Source organism: Beta vulgaris, chromosome 8, assembly GCF_026745355.1.
Source record: "Beta vulgaris subsp. vulgaris cultivar EL10 chromosome 8, EL10.2, whole genome shotgun sequence".
In the NCBI taxonomy this organism is placed as follows: domain Eukaryota; kingdom Viridiplantae; phylum Streptophyta; class Magnoliopsida; order Caryophyllales; family Amaranthaceae; genus Beta; species Beta vulgaris.
The window spans coordinates 38374655-38391529 of NC_079209.1; positions in this window are offsets into that span (position 1 = coordinate 38374655).

Genomic DNA, 16875 nt, shown 5'->3' on the forward strand with positions numbered 1-16875 from the left:
TCACAATTTCTTGTGGGCTTTTGTGTAGACATTGCATGGTGCAAAAAGTCTAAGTGGAATAAGTTATTGAAAATTTTAAAATTTCAGAATGGTTAAAAATTGTTAGCATAGATGAGGGTCTTTATGAAAAGAGATGAAAGCTTTTTGTTCTGGGTTTACCATAATGAGGTGTGTGTGTGTGTCAATTGTCAATGGGTCTGTAGTTACATTACTGAGAAGAAATGGGGAATGGTTTGATGTTCCACATGAGGGTTACAAGGACTACATTAAGGGTAGGGCTAAGTTGAACATAAATGGAGTCACAATGCTCAAATTCTTGCTTTCTTTAACGGCAATTCTAATGCTTTATCTTTAGATCAAAAAGAATTGTCTCCATTTCATAAGCTGCTATTTTAATTGGTTTGGCGTTTCATTTTACCCCGTTCCTCCAAAAGAACCCAGGCAAGTCTAATGGATCTTTCCATTATGTACTGCCTTGCTGAAAACATAAAAATCAACCTTCCCTCCTGATAATTTCACATCTCTCTCACTGCATTACCCATAACACCAAAGTGGGTTATGGAAATCTTCTTCCTCTGTTTTCAAACAATGCAAAGTTAAACTGCCTCCTAGTCCCTCCTTTTCTCTTGAGCCAGAAAATTATCTTACAAAAGAAACTTGACTAGGCTGAGCTTGAGGTTGGTAAATGGGAAGATAGATTTTGAGAGAGAAGAAACTCCGGTTAAGGTTGAAGTGGGAAGTAAGAGAAAGTTGGATGAAGAAGGGGTTGCCAGTGGGTCTGTCAGAAAGAGCCAAAGGTTGGCTGGGTCCAAGTTCCAGAAGGAGCAGGATCAAGGTGACACAATTTATTCACCTAGATTTTGATCCTGTCCCATCTACTACTGTGGATTTTCCATCAGTCTCTACAACTGGGCTTAACAAGCTACTCCGGGAGATTCAGGAATCCTTGACCCTTCTGCACACCAAGATCAATGCCATTGAAGCTACTGGTAATGTTCTGGACTCTCAGCAGCAAGATCAAATGCTTGCAATCAAGAATGCTGATACTGGGATCAGGAACAAGGTGGATGGTGTGCTCTCCAAGATAGATTATGTGGTCTCCTCTCTCTTCAAAAGAACCAAACCCTAACTTCTCTTAACTTTGGACAATTAGAACAATTTTTTTTGGCTGTAATTATTAAACAATCTTTTGGATTTCTCTTCTTGTGTCCTTCTGAGACACATGAAGTACTTTTAATTTCTCTTTACTTTATTCACTATCTTTTGCCTTACTCTGCATATTGACTGATTATTGTTGTCTATAATGTTGCTTTCTGCATGCCTATTCTGTTTGTATGTTTGGATGGCTAATATTATGAGATGTCTGTTTGAGCAACTTGCTTGCTGCTTAGACTGTTGACTCTCTAGTGCTGCAGGTACAATCCTTGGTTTTGATAATGACAAAGGGGGGAGAGATATAAGTGTGTTAAAATTTTTTTATCTTAGTTCCTATGAATATTTTTCTCATCCCTGTTCCCAGTCTCAGTAGAGTTTTAACTAGGTTAGATTGTGGATTGTTTGTGTAGTTTATTTTCTTGTTTGTTATGTCTTAATCTTTAGATTTATTTCAAAAACATAAAAACCCAAACAAAATTAATTATTTGTCACAATAAAAAAGGGGGAATATTGTTATTTCACTATTTTGATAATGACATATAATTAAAGTTTACATGATTTTAGTTTATTAATCCGGTTTTTAGTTTATTATGTTAGAAGTAATTTTTATATATCTTAGATTTATTTTTCTGTTTTGTTTATTTTTTTTTGTTGATTTATTCTTTTTGTTTTAATTAGTTTATTATCTTTAGATTTCACAAATAACATGTTAAATAACTTATGAAGAATTGATTAGGTGTTTAATCAAGATTAAGTTGTTTATAACTTATTTGTGATATCCGGTTATATTATGGATGTAACAAATTTAATATATTAAGGTTCCATAATATTGTGTTGATTAGTGTGTGTGCACATCTTCGGTTGCCTACAATCTAGGAGCCGCCAATCACTAACCTAAGTATGCGCTTAAAAATAGAACGTTGAGGTAGTTCCTACATTTTAGGAACCACAACAGCCACTCTATTTTTAAGACGTGTGAACGTGGATAAGTGGGTACGTTTAAGGAAGCCAACTGCCAACGGAATTATCACAACGGATACATTGTGGAGAAGTGGCTGAAGCTACATGGGATAATGGAGAAGATCTTGAGAAGATCGTGGAGAAGAATTCGAGAAGAAAGGTCCCTACAAATAGAGCTTTATAATGATCTCGAAAGATATACTTTCAGAATTTTATGTAATATTCTTAGAGAAAGTACATTCGGTTTTCTTCTTCTTAGAAATTGATGTATTATAGATTGGATTGAGTGAATCTAAGTCTGTAATCATTTTGAGAGAAAAAGAGAAAGAGAAAATACTTTGAGTGAAGTCAAGGGAGAATTCAACTATTCAGGGGGAACAGACTGACAGGGAACCAGTTCCTAGAGGAACAGAGTTGGTCCAAGTTTAGGTTGTACAAAAGAGAGTCTTTTGGCCTAAAAGTTATTAAAGAGAATTGAGTCAAAATCCCTCGTGGTCAAGGTTTTTCTTCCTATAGGGCCTAGGAAGTTTTCCTTGTAAAAATCTTGTGTTCCTAGTTCTTTCTTAATTCATGCACTTATTTCTTTCTTACTCAATCATTCTTTTATTTCCGCAAAAAGTTTGAAAATCTCTCCAACTACAATTCACCCCCCCTCTTGTAGTTGCTTAAGTGTTCGTCCAAGACTAACACAACAAATACATTAAATACTTTCACGATACTCTTGTATTTTTTTAAATCTCTCTTACTTTCGTTGTTTGCATTCGCCAACCCACTTTTTTTTATCTTAAATATCTTTTACGGATTTTTCACCATATACCTTCAACAATTTTTTTTATTCACCATATACCTCGATGTTTTCAAAATTCACCATATACCCCTCAATTTCTTGATAATTCACCATGTGCCACAAATGATTAACGACTATCAACTTTTTTGCTCATTAACCCTTGATTATATTACTAAATCTTAAATTAATGCCTATTTCACTCATTTACCCTAACAAATTACCATTGAAACAACACATAAGGTCAAAGAATAAGGAAGAGAGTTATGGAGGAAAAGTGATAAAAGGGGCCATTTATGTTGTTCTAATAGTTATCAATTAAGGTTTACGACTTAAATAGGGATCAATTAGGGTTTGGTAAAGGAATTAGGGGTTAATGACTAAAAAAGTTGATGGCCATTAGTCATTAAGGACATATGCTGAAAAAATTGAGGGGTTTATGGTGAATTTTTGAAAAGAGGATATATAATGAAAATTTGTTGGCGGTATATAATGGTGAAAAACCCGTATCTTTTACAACATATTAGTAAAAATTATAACAAGTGGATATCAATAAAGTAATCACTAAGATGAATCAAACAAGATCTCACATGCATATATTTTTTTCTTATATATTGAGTAGAACTAGTTTTGAAACCCTTACATTGCACGGGTTGTTGTTTATTTTACTTCATCCGTTTCAAATTAGTTGTGACACTTTTAAAATCACGGGTTCCTAGACAATTTTCGTTTAGAGGAGAGAGATAGAGAAAGAAAACCAAAGGGTCCCATGTGATATATAAGAGAGAAATAGAGAGAAGTCATTACCCAAAATAAAAGTATAACATCTAATTTGAAACTTCCTAAAATAGAAAGTGTCACAACTAAATTGGAACGGAGGAAGTATTTTTTTGGTAACATTAATAATTTTGTTTGCTATGAAATGAAAATTTCTTACACCATTATAATTTTACATAATTCCTTCGTTCTATTTCTATTGCAACATTTACCACATTGGGTAGTTTTATTTATTGGAATCATTCCACTTTTGGTAAAAAAAATAATTATAGTTGACAATTTTGCCTTTGATTTATGTTAATAAAACCATCATTAATTACTCAAATTGGCCCAGAAAGTTGTGGTTACTTTATTAAGGATTTATTTATCCCCTATTTTAATTAAATAGGGTACCTTTATGCTAAATTGCCAAAAAAAATTATTTTCTTAAAAACTATGTCCAAATCCACTATTGCAGTAAAAAAAGAACAGATAAATTAAAAGATTTTCATCATTATACTCTAATTTCTAGATTTATTACTGCGATATATAAGTTTTATATTTTTTAGTATTCAATTGAATATTGTAGTCTATCTTTAAATGGTATCTTAACAGTTGGTTGGTAATTAAGACTAACAATAGATAAAATAATTTTAACATGAAAATGAGCAAAAAAAATAGGAGTTTAGATCCAGTAGAGTTAGTAAATAACTCTACCACGTAGAGTTTAACAAATCATAGTCATTGATTTTAAAACCAATGGTTTATATATTCTTTCCTAAAACTCCCCCCTCTACTTTCCCTAAAAATCCTCCCCCTCCTTATCTCTTTCCATAAAATCTGAGTTGTTGATTTTAAAATATAAGGATAGGTAGAGTTTTCATCAAACTCCACCGAATCCAAACCCAAAAAATAGGTAGAGCTCTAAATAAGTCAATGAGAAAAAAAAATTAACCTTGAGTATACCATGCAAAGAGAGGAGAAAAACCCTACCTTTGAGGAAAAATAATTTCTTCAAGAAAGGAGGAAATGTTATTATAACCTAAAAATGAAACAAAACTCAAAAAAAATTGAAGAAAAAAAAAACTTGGGGTTTCCACTAGTTTAAACTGATTGAAGCCTTATTCAAAAACAAGTAATGGAGACTAGAGTTCTCTCATTTTTCTTTTTCTGATGTATTCTTTTGGATTGGAATATATAATCCATCATTAATCCTTATTACTTAATTTATTTCGATAAAATAATTAAAAACAACAAAAGACATGAAAGTTGTACATCTTGACATCTTAGAATTTTTATTATTCATGCATTAGTCAACACTCAATCTAGTCCTTTAGAGTTCTTTCTCTTTTGTCGAAAACAAATAATCTATTATTGTTAATGCTAACGAGATAAGCTTTTATTCACTTTTTTTGTAAAGGGTGATCCTAGTCATCGCCACAGTTCAAAAGATCAATATTATAAACCGAAGGAAAATCCGAGTCAATGAAAGGAAAACACGGGAAAACTTCATGTCAATTGCATCAGCTATTATACTACGACCTCTAAGAACAATCTTAAAGAAATTAGGAAATTAATGTATAATATTTACATTTTCGTGGTCTTGAGTGCAATGGTTTGATTATTGATTCTTAATCATGTACTAGTTAAAATTATAAAAATTATCTACTCTTTTCTAAAAAAGAAAATAATTATCTTATACATTGAGATAAAACTAATAAGACTATATATTCTCTCTTATACAATGACAAGAATTCATGTTCCAACTTTATAAACCTTAAAATACATAGTGTCGTATTAAGTTGGCAACTGAAAAGTAGCTTCAACTTGACATTTTTTATTTTTTCAATTAGTCAAATAGATGTGACATTTCTTTCCAAATACCCAAATACAAGGTTTTTTTTTGTTGTTTGCACCCGGTCGAGGTCAAGTTCAGGTTGGTTAGGTTTCATTCTTCTCCCAAAGGTGTTGCAGGGATTCGAACACGAGTCCGTCCTATCAAAGCCAATCCCATCACCACTGGGCTAACACTTACTTTATATACCCAAATACAAGGTGCTTGTAGTTTCTTCAAGTTTTTTATCTTGTTACTATAGCTCAACATAGCAAGGAAACGATAAGAGTATGTGCAAAAGTAGGTCCTTATTGTTTTCAGATAGGAGACAAAATGTGTTGAATTAAGTAAATCCAAAAATTAGTTGGGAAAATTAAGTTAAAAAGGAAAAAAAATATTTACCAAAGTTCATAGTTAACTTATGAAAGTAGAAGAATATCATGGAACAATTGAAGATGAAAACTAGAAATAACTTGGAAGAACATAGGTTTTTTTTCTAAAAAATAATTGTTATGATAAGAACTCTAATCTAATTTCAACTCTCACGATTTCTTGGTCTATTATTTGCAGATAAAAATGGTATTGACTTTTAGATATGGTCCTGATTCGTCTTAAAGTATCTAAATTTCTGAAAATCTGGATGCAACATAACCAGATCAATATGAACCTGTGTGTGAATAACAGATTTAAATTAAACATGGATATTTGGTTTGTAAATTTGGATTCAGCCTAGATCCTACTTGTTAATAAGTTTATTAAATATGAAATATAGTATGCAGTTAAATTATCGTTTAATAATGTTCTTGTCGTGGAAAAGTTAGATTAATATATTAAGACTTATATGTGATACATAATTCTCTTTACATTACAAGATTAAGTTATTTGGGTAAACATACATAAATGATCGAAGTAATTTTTTTATAAAATTATGGCATTCAAAGTCAAATATGTGGACACATTGAATCCAATAAATCTGGATCCGATTCTTTGTATATAAGTTATTATATATTAATTAAAAACATGTAAAATCCAGTTCAAATCCAACTTGTTGTCATTTGCAAGACCAACTTTTGGGAGTAAGAGACAACGGAAAGAGATCCCCACTATCATGCGCACTCACAAGATAATATTTGAATCTACATTCTAGTTGATGTAAAATAAGACTCATACAAACTTTTTTTTGGCAAAAAGTAAGCGATTTTATTACCAAAAAACAACTGCAGCTCCAACACAAACTTACAAACACACAGCCAAACCAACCAACCTAGGCACCAAACAAACACCTACCCAAGACAAACCAGCAACAGAAAATAAAACATTACAACAGACTACAACAGAAGAGAAGACAACTACAAAGCTAGCTCAAACATTGAGCTGATAATTCATTCAGCCAATCTTTCTCACCCACTGACCACTTACTGGTGACTTTGCTCTTAGTTCTAAGACAAACATCAATCTGGATTTTTTTAATTACAGCTTCAGGCCTTAAAACTGCTCCTTCCCATAATGCATAGTTTCTAGCCTTCCAGATATAGTAGACAGTAGCAGCAAGGCATGCATACACCACCTGTTGCTGATTTTTCTTCTTGAATTTCCTGCCCCATTTCTTCCAATGAACATACAAATTCTCCTGATTGTGATTAGGAATTTGCAGCCAGTTCATCACCCCTTGACACACCTGAATACTGAATCTGCATCTGAAGAATAAGTGGCTACAAGAGTCCAGACCACTGTTACACATCAAGCATTCTGCTGTCTGACAGATACCAGCCCTCATGAGTCTATTTCTTGTCCTTAGTCTGCCCAAAGCTGCAAGCCATGAGATGAATGCATGTTTGGGAATGTCTAAAGAACTCCAAACCCAGTGATGCCAGCTAACATTCTCCAAATTTCCACACAACCATTTATACCCTTCCTTTATTGAATACCCATTCCTACCATCAAGCCACTGATTGTTATGGTAAGCTGCTATAAACCTATCTCTCACCCTGCAAATAATTTTCCAAGTCCAACTCACATTCCCTTTTGGCTGATACTCCCACCAGTTTGCATCTCTAATATAGATGCTATGGACCCACTTAATCCAAAGAGAATCTGCCTTTTGAGCAATCTGCCATGTATACTTGCCAATAGCAGCATTGTTCCACAACAGACAATTTCTCACACCCAAACCTCCTTTACTCTTAGGTTTACACACCCAATCCCATGATACAAGGGGAGGTTTATGAAGATAAGACTTCCCCTCCCAAAGAAAAGCTCGAGCAATTTGAATAACCTTCATCAACACACCTTTGGGCAACATAAAAACTTGTGACCAGTAGGTATGAATACTCAATAAAACAGAATTAATTAGGACATTTCTAGCAGCATAGGAAAGATTTCTAGATGTCCAACACAAAACTCTTCTCATGATTCTATCAACCAACACATCACAATCAGCTATAGAGAGTCTCTTTGAGGTAATAGGTACCCCCAAATATCTAAAGGGGAATTGCCCTTTTATGAACCCAGATACATGTATTATCCTCTACTGAATCTCCTCCTTCACATTGCCAAAGTATATTGCACTTTTTTCCTTATTGGCCTGCAACCCTGAAGCTTTAGAAAAAGTTTTCAAAGCTCTGATTAAAAGCAACACAGATTTAACATCACCCTTGCAAAACATCATGAGGTCATCAGCAAATACTAGGTGAGTAATCTTGAGGCTTGCACATCTGTAATGAAAACCAAAGTCCTCTCTACTGCTCATCTTTCTCAATATTCTTGTGAAATACTCCATCACAAGCACAAACAATAAAGGAGATACAGGGTCCCCCTGCCTTAATCCTTTTTTCCCTTTAAAAAAACCAAACATCCCACCATTCAGACTAATAGAAAAGGATGGAGTAGACACACAAGTCATAATCCAGTCACAAAATTGCACTGGAAACTGAAGCTTCTTGAGTAAAGCTTCTAGAAACTTCCAGCTTACTGAGTCATAAGCTTTCTGAAGGTCCACTTTTAATGTACACCTGGCAGGTTGACTCTTCCTCTTATATTGATTCAGAATGTCTTGGCAAATCAAAATGTTATGCATTATGCACCTTTTCTCCACAAAAGCACTCTGAGCTGGATCAATAAGATCAGGCAATACCATTTTCAGTCTAGTACAAAGTAACTTAGATATTACCTTGTATAGAACATTGCAACAGGCAATAGGCCTGAATTGTGTTACACTCTCTGGTTGCTCCACCTTAGGAATCAAGCATAGGTTGGTAGCATTTAGTTGTTTAAGTAGCTTACCAGTTCTAAAAAAATCCAGAACTGCATTTGTAATTTCAGGCCCTATCACACCCCAAGCATCCTTAAAAAAACCACTCGAGTAGCCATCAGGCCCAGCTGATTTGTTATGATCAATATCAAAAATAGCAGCCTTCACTTCATCTGCATTGAAAGGTGCACACAGGGCAATTTGATTCTCATGAGACACCACCTTTCCCTCAGCAATTATTGTGTTGCTAACATAAGCTACTGCCTCACTTTCAGTCCCTAAGAGCTGCTCATAGTAATTGAGAAAAGCCTCCTCAACCTCCTTTATTCCCTCTCTCCAAATCCCCTCTTTATCTTTTATTCTTAAAACTTGAGCCTGCTGCCTCCTCTTCTTCAAACATGCATGAAAATATGCAGTGTTTTCATCTCCTCCCTTAATCCATTCATTCTTAATTTTCTGCTTCAACAAACTCATTCTGGCAGAATTTATCTCCTCATACTCCTTCCTTGCTCTCTCCTCCTGCTGATGAAGTATAGTATTATGAGGATCTGTATATATGGCTTCCTGAATGTTCATGAACTTATCCATAGCAATTTTAACATCAATCTCCATATTAGTAAACTTCTCCCTATGAAGTGTTCTAAGGGGTTGTTTCAAAGCCTTTAGCTTACAAACAACTTTATACATAGCTACACCAGATATTACAGATTGCCAAGAATTCTGCACAATCTGAACAAACTCTTCAGTTTTACCCCACATGTTACAAAATTTAGATGATCTAGATCTGCCTCTCACCTCAGCATCAAGATGCACAATACAGGGGCTATGACCAGATATATATTCAGGCAAAAACACAGCACTAGCTTCCTTGAAAACATCATGCCACCAATCATTACATAAAACTCTGTCAATCTTTGTGAAAACTCTATTCTCCCCCTCCTGCTTATTCGACCAATTAAAGAAAGAACCACTAGAGATATGTTCACTGAGCTTGCAATCTCTAACACATTGTCTGAAATTTGCTATCTCATCAAGAGTAATAGCAGACCCAATTCTCTCTCCCATATTTAGAACATTATTAAAGTCCCCTAGGACCACCCAAGGGCCTGTAATAGTGGGAGTAATCATACGCAAAGCCCTCCATAAATCCTCTCTCCCCCTTGCATCATTAACACCATAAACTATAGTCACCTCAAACTGCCTTCCTGTAGCCTTATGAATTACCTGGCTATGAATAAACTGAGCCCTAGAATACTTCACATTCACCAAGAATAAGTGAGGTAGCCATATCAACCAAATTCTACCTCCTGTATCATACAGATAATTAGAAACAACTGACCAGTCACCACACACCTTAGGATAAACTTTAGGAAAATTCCTAGCCTTTACCCTCGTCTCCAAGAGCCCAAACAATCCCACTTGATGATGAGCCAAGAACCATTTGACATCATTATGCTTAGCTGGACTGTTTAGGCCCCTAACATTCCATATGCCTATTTTATCCATTAGGGGAAACCAATAGTTCCTCTACCTGCTTCAATTTTCCTTCCACAACCCTATTAGCATCCTCAGTTCCTGCTGCACTATCAGAGATAGTAACCTGTACCACACCCATAACAAGTGGCTCCACATCCACTTGTTGATCATTCTGATTTGCAACCATCTCAGTCTGCTGAACAACACGTGCCATACTCTGCACAATATCCTCCTTCTGCTGAACAACAGGTTTTGTCACACTTACATTCTTAACAGGTTTCTTCCCACCAGCTAACTTAGTTTTTTCCACCCAAATTTGTCTAGGTTTCACTTTTTTCAATGCCAGCTCATACTTTTTTTGTCTACACTCCTCCACTGTATGCCCGATGCCTCCACAATCACAACAAAAAGTTGGTCGACACTCATATACCACCTTCTGTGTGATACTCATTCCCTTCTCATTCACAAATTTAATCTCTTCTGGAAATGGACTATCCAAATGAACTTCAACAAGAATTCGTGCATATTCCAGTATGTCCTTCTGAGCTGTTGCTCTATCAGTTCTAATGGACTTTCCAATAAGACTAGAAATCTTATTCAAAGCAGAAGGACCCCAGTATTTCAAAGGTAATCCAGGCAATCGCACCCAAGTGGGAACAACCTTCACTTCTTCCGCCATTAAATCTAATTCAGGTGACCAATTTTTTACTATGACAGGTTTTCTATCATAGAGGATAGGCCCAGCATCAGTCGCTTTCTGTTTCCCTTCCATGATCCTGAATCTAACGACAAAAACTCCATTACTCCCCATTGCAATCCTATCTATACCATATTTTCCCCATACTCTTCGAATAAAGCCATTGACAATTCTAGCTGGAGGTTTAATACCTAGAATGTAGCAAACAACAGCTGATTGCCAGAAAACTATTTCATCCTTAACATCCTCTTCAGTAAGGATCACTTCATTCGCATTTATAGTATTATTGTTATTCACCGGAATCTCCAGATTAATACCTTCCTCCCTAATTGTCTCAAACAAATTAGTACTCCAGGAATGATTATTACCTGTAGTGCTGGCTAACTGTTGCATTGGATGAGGGGAAGGATTCACCACACTTCCAGATGCTGGCCTCAAAGGAGTACGACTGGATTCAATCCACTTCGCCATCTGCTGCCTAGCAACCTCAGCACTTGCTTTCTCCATCATCGAAGCATTCATATCCGCTGATGCTACTGAATCATTATCCTGTTCCTCTTCCGATGACCAACTCAATGTAGCATTATCCTGAATATCATTGACACTCACCTTCTTTTTCGCATCCCCTGATTGAGGTTTCTTCACTACCTTCACAGGTTGCTTAGCCTTCTTACCTCCATTGCCTTTTTTTGAACCCTTTGCCATAGCTTCAGCACTCGCCGAGATTCAAATTACAGAAATGAAGATTTCACAGTTACGCTAACAATCCTAGAGAGAAGCAAGACTTTCTCTCTCTAGACTCTCATATCTTTTAAAAAGATAATAGACTCATACAAACTTAGTCCCGCTTTATCTTCGGCGTGTTTTCTCTTTACCTCAAATATATTTCAGGTTTAATAATTAGTTTCAATAAGAGAGTGTTTGGTTGGATAATGGAAAATAATTTTAATGGAAAGTGGTTTTCCATACAAATCATTTTTCAAAACAAAACTCAATTCTAATTGAACTATCTTTGTTTGGTTGAAATTTATTTTTCTTTATTTGTGTTGTGTATTATTTGATAGAGGTAGAGAAAGTATGACTTCTCTTGCTTAACTAGAGAAAGTAATTAATTTTTCACTACTGGAAAATGAAGTCCAATCCATACTTTTTCCTCCTTGACCAGTCCAACCAAACAAAGGAAAGTAATGAAAATAGTTTTCTTTGAAAATAGTTTTCTTTGAAAATAGTTTTCTTTGAAAATACTTTCCTCAGCTCCTAACAAAGCACATTAATTTCTAACTTCCACTAAATTTACATAAGTTCTAATAAATTCGATCACCTTACAAACTACACTTTAATAAATTTTAAATAAGTTTATATTAATTATAATCAATTTAAAAGTGTTCGGTTCAAATAAATTTAGATAATTAAAGCAAATAAAATACATCTTTAGTAGAAGGAAAAAAGTACATGAATTTTAGTTTCGAAGAGAGTACAATAATTATGCCCAGCTAGGGTCTTCCATGAATATACAATGAAATGGCACATAGGAAACAAATATGACATGGGTGGGAATAAAAAATATAAATACTCGCTGAATTGGATGAAGAAATGGCATTCTTCTTGCCATCCATCAGAAAATTCAAGATTTATACATTGAAGGAGATAACCAAGTAGTTATAAGAATTTTGCAAGGGCAATATGAGTGCCCTTGGGGTATACAGACTCTCATTGAAGAAATACGACAACTTCTTACTCATTTCAGATACTATACCATTAAACATATTTACCGGGAAGTCAATCGAGTAGCGGATCTCCTATCAAAAAAAGGTCACATTAGTTCAGCCAGCACAGCTGACATTGATTCGTCCACTGATCCTGATCTTCAAAAAATTGTAATCCTTGATTCGTTAGGTTTCTCCCTTGAGAAAAGGGTGTCCTAACTCTACTCATGTACCAAAAAAAAAATCAAGATGTTGATATAGTTGGAATGAAGTAACAGCTATTGAGATACTATCACATGCAAATTGCAATGTTTGTCTCCTAATAACTATAGAAATTGCTTCCATTAATTCCAGGAATCGTGGGGCATTATGCTAGCGAAAGCACAATATTGTTATTGGATCATTGTATTAAATAGACAATCCAGTAATATATATATATATATATATAAATATATATATATATATATATATATGTATATATATATATACATATATATATATATATTTCATTAACTAGCTAGCTTTTAGACCCGTGCAAATTATATGAAATTTTGTTTGTTTTAATAATTTAAGATTTAAGATGTTTTTCTTAAAATCATGATATGCATATTAGCTTTTCATTAACGTTTTATAATCGTGTATTGAGAATACTTTAAAACTGACTTATAACTTGTGTGTTAAGTGGCTGATGTAGTTAATATCATGTTGGATCAGGTGATCCAACATTTTTTTTAAAAAGGAGATTCAAAAAGTCTTTACTTTACCTATTGCTTCCCTCAGAGGTTCAAAGAATATCTTAATTGACACCACCATTAACACTCAGTCATGCAACACCTTCAGTTCCAACTTCCCTCAAACCTGCGCATGCTCTCTCTTGTCGTCCTGCACCAATGCAACACTACACAAGGTAACCTACTAGCCTTTTCTCGTGTCATAATGACTTTTTTTTGTCCGGCACAGTTAGACAAAGTTTAAATTCTAAGTTTTCATCCTTTGATTGACCCTCCCTAATCTCATCATAGATCAAGGGTTGAATTGACAATGAACCCAGCAATTCTTCAATACCTCCTTCTTCCAGTATTTCGAATGGCAGTTTCTCAAAATCTACACATAACTGACTCGGCAGCACCATTACATTAACTGAATGAATCGACTTTCGACTCAACGCATCAGCAACAACATTAGCTTTCCCTCCATGATACTCGATTGCCAAATCATAATCCTTGATCAACCCCAGCTACCTCCTCCGCCTCATGTTCAACTCCTTCTTAGTGAAAATATGCTTTAAGCTCTTATGATTCGTGTGCAACTTACACGTTGCCCATACACGTGTGCAACTAATTTAAGATCACAGGTTGGATAATTCACCTCATATGGTTTTACCTGCCTAGAAGCATAAGCGATGACCTTCCTATTATGCATCAATACACATCCTAACCCATACTTTGTAGCATTATTATAAACATCATACTGCTAACTCTCGTCAATTAAAGCGATAGTCAACCTTTCCTTCAACGCCTAAAACGCTTCCTCACACTTTGGAGTCCAGTCAAACTTACATTCTTTCTTCATCACCTAGTCATTGGTCTCGAGATCTTCGAGAAATCCTTTACAAATCTTCGATAGTAACCAACTAACCCAAGAAAACTCCATATACCAGACACCCTCTTCGGTGTTGGCTACTCGCGCACCACTTAAATCTTAGCATGATCCACCGAAACTCCTTCCTTTGAGATAACATGTCCTAAAAATGCAACCTCATCCAACCAAAAACTCACATTTAGAGAGTTTGGCGTACAACTTATTCTCTCTCAAGGTGGACAAAACTTTCCTCAAATGCAACTCATGACTACTCTTATACTTCAAATATATTAAAATATCATCTATAAACACAACCACATATTTATCCAAGTATAGCCTGAAAATTCTATGCATCAAATCCATGAACATTACAGGTGCGTTGGTCAGACCAAGCGGCATCACTGTGAAATCATAGTAACCATAACGCGTCCTAAACGCAATTGATAGGCTATCGTACACACGTCAAAAAATAATTCCTGCAAAACCTTCTAACAATGTAGAAGGGTAAGTAGAGTCGAATCCACAGAGAAATGATCGTTTTATCTAGTTTATAAGGTATAGAGAAACTAAACAAGATCACAGATATTTGAATTAATTAAAGTTCTAAACTAATCAAACTACGAAAATCGGGCTAAAAAGGATTTAGGGTAATGGTTCACCATGTTTATAACTATAATCTATAAAAATATCATCAATAGTTCAATCAATCAGATATCTAGAGCACAGGTTAATCCTTGGTCAAGCATTAACACTCTCAAATAAACATATGCTAGTACGGTCCCTCAACATAATTAGATTTGCTAATTGTAGGTAAGCCTCTAAAGAGTATTATCTCTCGATCTATGACTCAATATTAACAATATTTAATCAAACAATTGATCAGATTGCAAGATTAACAATAAAACACTAATCAATTACATAAATCAATAACTAATCAAACCACGAATAAATATCAATAAATAATCATAGCATATAAACATGGATTCTCAAACCCCTAGAAATAAAAAACTACTCTATCATGAAACAAATAATAAAATCTAAATCTACCAAGAAAAACATAATAAAAGAAATCAATGAAAGAAACTAATAGAATAATTCATGAATTAATGAAAAAGGATAAAAAAAACTAGGGTTTACACTAAAAACTAGAGGGAAAGAGAGGAGAAAACTAAAAACTCTAAAGTGAAACTAAATATCACTTGAAAGAGGCTAGAGAGAGAAAAAATGAAAACCTAACCTAAATAATATTCAATAACCTAATATGCCTAGAAAAGTAATTTACAAGATAAGAAAAGTCTTAAATAAATCATTAATGAGCGGATTATGATATGATCGGCCGAAACTCTGTGATATATCTTTTACTATTTAGTGGCTCGGCCGAGGCTCCCAGATCCCTGTTACTTCTCTTTAGATTATTTAATAATTGTTGTATAATGAAATGATCTTTGCAGTTGATAGTAATTGAAGTTCATCCTTTGTTTTATATTTTGTTATCAAAAGTTGAATAGTCAATCTAATGGATGTAATAAATTGTCGTTTGTTTTTAATAATATTAAGACTTGATGTCGTGATTGTGTTGATTTAGGATTAAATAGTACCCCAATTGCTTATTTGATTGCCTTATCATTACAGTTGTGAAATTAATGCATAATTTTAATCTAACTTAATTCATGATTATATGACTCACTTACTTTGAGTACGATTGATTTGGCTTTGAAGTATGAAGACCTCATGTTAGTCGAGTACAAACACTAGATCAACTATAAGAGGGGGGGTGAATTGTAGTTATGGAGATTTTCAATCTTTTTGCGGAAATAAAACAAACTTTAACTAATAAAGAGACAAGTACATAAACTTGAACGAGATAAGCACACGGGATTTTTACAAGGAAAACTTCCTAGGCCCAATAAGAAGAAAAACCTTGACCACGAGAGATTTTGACTCAAATTCTCTTTAATATACTAGGCCAAAAGACTCACTTTTGTACAACCTAATATTGGACCTTCTCAGTTCCTCTAAGAACTTGTTCTCAGACACCTTGTTCCCCCTGAACACGTGACTATCTCACTAGACTTCGCTGGAAGTCTTCTCTTTCTCTCTTCTCTTTCTCTTTTTTTTTCTCAAATGATTACAGACTTTTGTTTCTCTCAATCCAAGCTCTAATACAATGATTGACAATGAATGAAGAGTAGAAAACGAATACACTTTCTTAGAATAATATTACATGAAAATCTGAAAGTATTTCTCCTTAAGTTCGTTAAATCACAACTATATGTAGATTGTTGATTGCTCCATGATTTTCTCCACATGTACATAGTGGGAGGTAAAATTTAGATGCACACCATCCACTATGTAGCCGTTAGAATTTGCTTAACCGCTTCCACATCTTCAGCCACGATATCGCGCACCAAGGTAGGTAGGTTGTTGTGCAACCTAAAAGCTAGGAACCACTTCATTATTCCTCCTTTGTAGCGCTAGAAGTTAGCCGGTTTCTTCAAATCAAATTGTGTTACTTGCTGCCACTTATTGTCCTGCGCATAAACAACTAACTTCCCCTAACATTATGGATTCTAACTTTTCACAAATTAAAGTCCATAATATAAACATGTATAAAGCCGTTAAAAACACATTTAGACTAAATAACTTAATTTTGATTAAACTCATAATCAATTCTTC